The following is a 6,132-nucleotide window of genomic DNA, read 5'->3' as shown; positions in this document are numbered from 1 at the left end:
TAAATTCTGAATGAAGAAATATTGGTTCAAAATGAGGGATACAAATCATCACAGGTGAATGAAGCAATAAAAATCTCAGAGGGTATCAAGTACCCTAAACTATTTATTCAGTGTACTGTCTCTGTGATATGTAATTTGTTTCATGTAAACTGATTAATAAATTTTTAGCATTTTTCATTGAGGATTAAGAATAGCATTGTTTTTCACAAGTTACTTGACTTTGATGTTTCAAAGAGAGTTTATAGATTCCCCATATAAATCAATGAATTGCATTTTTCATTCATTCGTCAAACTTGACTTTAGCATCTAGCATGTCCCAAGCACTTGCTGGGAGAAACCACAGTGAGCAAAACATACATTGGCCTTTTCCATCCTCAAAGAGCTTAAGTTTTAGTGAGGGAAGCAGACATAAATTACACAAATTACCACAAACTATTATAATTGTTCCAAAGGATAAGCACAAGTTGATATGAACTGTACACAGAGGACATGCCTCATCTAAGGATTCAGAAAAGGGGTCCCAGAGGGAATGACATTTGAGCTGAGACAATGCTCTTAATAATAACAGCTACTACTTACTGACATTATGCTAAAGGTTTAAAAAGCATTAGCTCACTTAAACCATACAACAAACTACTAAATTAGATACTTTGATTATCCCATTTTGTACTCCAGGAAACTGAGGCTTAGAGAGGCTAAGTAGTTTGTTAAAGGCAACCAGAGGAAGTAACAGAGCCTGCAATTGAACCCAGATGCTGAGTCTAGAACATGTATTGTATTCTTAACTATTAGTCATAGGGCTTCTCTAGTGAAAAGGATAAGATGGTGTTTATTAGTCTGCTTGGGTTGCAATAATGAAATACTTAAACAACAGAGAATTTATTTTTCACAGGTCTGGAGGCTAGGAAGTCCAAGATCAAGGTGCTGGCCCACTCATTTCCCAGTGAGGGCTCTCTTCTTGGCCTGCAGATGCTTCTCTCACATGGCCCTTTTTCTGTGGTACAAAGAGAGTGAAAGAGACATCTCTTTCTCTTCCTCTCCTCATAAGAGGCCACCAATTCTATGGGATTAGGGCCCCACCCCTATGACCTCATTTAATCATAATTACCTCCTAAGGACCCTATCTCCAAATACAGTCATACTGAGGGTTAGGACTTCAACATATGAATTTGTAGGGGACACAATTCACTCTATAGCATGGAGTAAACTAAGTAGGAGGAGAAGAATGATCCAGATGAGGAATAACTATGATCTCAAAAGACTGAGAGTATATGTGCTAATAAATATGTGCATTTGGCTTATCTTCTGCCTGAAACTAGAATGGTAACCATATCTACCAACAGAATTTAATGTCTGTAACAGAAAGATGGTCATGTCAGATAAAATATTTGCAAAGACTGTCACCTAGTGGCAATACGCAGGAGGTAGCTCATAGGCGAGTATTACTGAACCGGGGTGTTCAATGTATTTTGTGTGCATTCCCAAGTTGTTTTTCCTAAGAATAAAATGCATTAAACTAAGCATTACAACACTGAGGCAGCCACCACTTCTTTCCATACAGAAAAGTAGTGTGACAGTTCCAAGCTCTCAGAGAAAGAAGAGGATCCTAAATTTTATCCCATCCCACTTCGAGTCAGACCAAATAAATATGGGCCAACAGCATAGTGAGTAATATATATATATCATAACTAGTGAATATGTTTTATTCAGCAGTGTAGATTTATCCAGGGTCACAGTACTGGATAAAGGGCCCCAACTAGTTGAGGTACTGTCATAAAATAAAAGGAATATGTAATGGATACTGGAAGACAGGAAGTCATAAGTAGTAACTACAGTTTTGTGAATAGTTGCAAAAATCAGGACTCTAGAATTTTTTATGTACATATATATCTTGAACTAACTAGAGTGGGTACTATTCTTGGCAAGTAAAAACCATAACTGGTATAAACACTGCATCTTAATTCTAACTGGCTTAGGTGCTAAAATCATCTGAAGAAGTAAGTTTAACAGGGATGTAATGGTAATGTGAAGTGGTGCCAAGAAAGGCAAGAAAAGGGCTTCCCTGGTGGCGCAGTGGTTGAGAATCTGCCTGCCAATGCAGGGGACACGGGTTCGAGCCCTGGTCTGGGAAGATCCCACATGCCGCGGAGCAACTGGGCCCGTGAGCCACAACTACTGAGCCTGCGCGTCTGGAGCCTGTGCTCCGCAACAAGAGAGGCCGCGATAGTGAGAGGCCCGCGCACCGCGATGAAGAGTGGCCCCCGCTCTCCGCAACTAGAGAAAGCCCTCGCACAGAAACGAAGACCCAACACAGCCAAAAATAAATAAATAAATAAATAAATAAATAAATTTAAAAAAAAAGAAAGGCAAGAAAGGCAAACAAGCTGTTTGGATCCTTATTTTCCTCCACTGTAGACTAGGCCCCTTCGTTTAGGGTAAACCTTCCCTTTGGTTCAACCAAGACATTTTTCTCAGAGGAGCCATCACTAGATTTTATCCCTGGAAGTTAACAACTTTCAGTTTTAGCCTCATAAACTCCTAAATGTAGAATGGGAAGTTGACAGGTTAATTGGTCCATTCAAGCTCAGACATAAGTATTATTGAGTGTATTGGTTCAAATTATTTACATTTCAAGTAACAGAAAACTCAAATTGAAGCTATTGACATTTGAGCAAAAACTAAACAGTTCAGGGATATCTTTAGCTTCAAGAGGAGCTTGATGTAGGGCCCAAATAGCATGGCCAAGACTCTTTTTTCCTATTTATCAGCTCTGCTTTTGATTCTATTTCAAGCTGACTTAAGCTTCATGGATCTAAGATGGCAGCTGGCAGCTCTGGGCTGCAAAGTCTAAGTACAGAAGGGGTTAACAAAATCCATTTTTCCAGCAGTTCCAGTGAATATTTCATTTTATTTCACCCACTTGGATTTAGTCACATGCACATCCCTGAACCAATTACTACAACTGGAGTGACTCTAGAGTTGAAGGGTAGGATCAATTTTAAACAATCCACATGGCTGAAAATGGAGGGAAAGGTGACTTACCCAAAGAATAATCAGAATGCTTTGGGAAGGAAAAGCAGGAGGGAACTGATGCTGAAAAGTTAACCAATAAATGTCCACAATATTGGGATGATGCACCTTTGCTCTGAATGAGTACTGCACCTATTCAGGGGGAAAAGGAATATAGCAGTAGGGCTCATGAAGAGTTGAAACTGCTGCTATACATAGCAGACCCAGGAGAGACTGAAGACTAGGCTGGCATGGTCATTATTACTACTAAATAGTCAAACCCACCACCTGGTACAATTATTCATTTTGGTATCAAATCATCACAGAAGGAGCTGTGACAATTCAATTTCCTGACCTCTTCTCAAATGGCTCTTCTGTTTATTTTGTTGGATCCTTATTCTCCTCCTGTTCCAAAGATTAGGACATTGACCAAAGTCCTGCACACAGCCCTCTCTTCTCTCTCTCTAAGCCTCTTTCTTGACCTCAGCCATTCTCCATGTTTTAATTACCACAACCTTGAGTATCAACTTCCAAAACTTCATCTCCTGGTCCATCCTATGAATCATGGAACTTTGTAAATTAATCCAGTTCTTATTTGCAAACTCTGTGTCTCAGGGTCCTGGGCTTGTTCTTCTTTGGCCCCTAGCTTAGAGCTTTCCTTAACATTATGAAGGAACAAGAAAGTCTAAGTCATACTCTGAGTAACGGTTTATTGTTTGGTAAATGCCCCTTCCACTAAATCCTAAGTTCCTTGATGACAGAGGCTATTCATCTGTGGTACCAAAAAAACCTTAATCATTCAATAAGTGCATGTCAAAATACACACAGCTTTCAGTGCAATGCAACCACTCCCTTCTACACCATTTTTGATAACCAGTGCTCTCTTTTCCACTAGAACAGTGAAGGAATGATGGCCAGTTTACTACAGCAGTCTATCCCAGTTTTGAACAGCTATAATATTATGAATTATACAATTAGAAATATTATTATTATTAGAAGTAATATTATAGCAATAATATTAGGAACGGTATTCCCAGCATCTAAGTTCCTTTGCTATGCTTGAGGAATCCATTACTCTGTACGAGGAGGCAAAATCAAATCTCTTATTATATAAACTGAAAATGACAGATGCATTTTTTTTCCTGACCCTTGGCATTTAGCACATGGTATGTGGACCTCATCTCAGTATGCGGAACTACATTTTAACTGTGAATCTTAAGCAAGTTATCCAAAAAAAAGCAGGGACCATCTAGAATTCATTTCACTTGCGACATCTAGTGTCCAGTGGTGGTATAGGCAGCACCCTATCCAGACAGTTCCTAAAGACTTACTTTAATTTTGAAATGGGTAGCTTCTATGATTTTACTAATACTGTCCCCTCCCCTTGAGTGCATTCCTCCTTACTTAGCTCAGCCATCCTTCAAGGCCCTGCTCAAGTGCCTCCTGCACTGTGGAATGTTAAAGAAACACCATGACAAAATTGACCTCTCCCATCACACATCTCCTTTAGTGTAGGGTACATACCATTCACGTGACATTTATACACATCCCTGTGGTTATTTATATTTGCTTTTATTTAATCCCCTACTACATTGCGAGCATCTTCCAGAGTCAAGTGGCAATTACCACCTTCTGAATTCCTTGCATTATGCCTAGCACACTGTGGTCACTCAGTTACAAGTTTAAAATATTTTAAAAATATTAGATATGAAAGAAACATCAATGAAATGTAGGTTTACATTCTCATGTAACAAAGGAGAAAAATGAAGTTCAGATACATTATAGATTACCTAATTTCAGCCAGTCATGATTGGCCTAAGCTAGAATAGGTATCTTCCTGACTCCTGAGTTGAGGAATCTTTGTCAAATAAAAGGGAAAATCAGATTTCATTTATTCAAGAACATGGGAGTGGTGACAAACGAAGGAACATCTGACTCATTCAGACCCCAAATGCACCTGCTAGGGTACACTGTGAACAACATGAAGACATCATTGTTGTCAGTCTTCAAACCCAGATCAATCCTTTATTTAGTATGGCCTACCTCAGTTAGAAATAGAAGTCTGCAAAAGAAATTAAGAAGAGAAAAGCAGGGAGGGTGTGGCATCCCAAGACCTAAGGAGACTCAAGGAGAACTACCAACTCTATCAATTGTTAAGAGAAATGAGGACTGAATAATGGATTTTGCAAGATAGAACTCACTGGTGACGTTGAGAAGAGCCATTCACTGGAGTGATGGGACCAAAACCTGAAGTGGGGAAAAAAGTTAGAATAAAAAGTAAGAAAATGAAATAATGAGCCTAAACTTTTTTTGTTTTTCAGGAATTTTGTTATCAAGGGAAGCAAATAAATGATGTGGTAGCTGATTGAGGTCAAGGGAGGTTAGTGTTATTTTTTGAGATATAAGTCATTATAGCATGTTTATTTGTTGACAGGGAAGAAAAAACTGACGATGAAAAACAGAGCACCTATGGCCAAATCTCCAAGCAGGCAAGAAAAGATGGGCTCAAAAGCACAACATGATCCATACGACAGTTGCTAGGACTCAGAAGTGCTTATTAAATGTTGGCATTATTATTATTGCTTAAAATTTTGAATAATGAATAGGCATCAGGTTTACAAAATATAAAATCATTATTTAAAGACACACGCAAGAGCTTGGACTTTAGCAGCAGGCTGCATTAGTTCAAATTCTGGTTCTACCACTTGGCCAAGATATCTTTCTTCTTGGGGCTTTGCTTTCCTTTGCAGAAAAAGACAATAATACCTACCTCATAAGGCTGTTGGCGGGCTTAAATGAGATAATCCGTGTAAAATTTAGCACTGTACTCGCGCATGGTGAAGGTGCAAGTGTTTAAGGCCGCTATAATAACTGTCATTCTGTCCTATAAGAGTAACTGTGATTCTGTCTATAACGTTTTTCAGCACTGTCACACTGATTTAAATTCCTGGAACCATAAACTAGGTATCACAGGGCAGAGCTTTCAGAACGCACATTGGCCAACGCGCTGTTAGGCCAGCACACTATGGAATTCCACCACCGCCTCGCCTTCTAGTGACACTATCCCTCCAGAAGGTACTGTCGTTAGGAAAAGAAACAAACAAACAAAAAAACACCCAGAAG

Source organism: Balaenoptera musculus, chromosome 3 (assembly GCF_009873245.2).
Source record: "Balaenoptera musculus isolate JJ_BM4_2016_0621 chromosome 3, mBalMus1.pri.v3, whole genome shotgun sequence".
Classification (NCBI taxonomy): Eukaryota; Metazoa; Chordata; class Mammalia; order Artiodactyla; family Balaenopteridae; genus Balaenoptera; species Balaenoptera musculus.
This window is presented reverse-complemented; position numbering follows the sequence as displayed.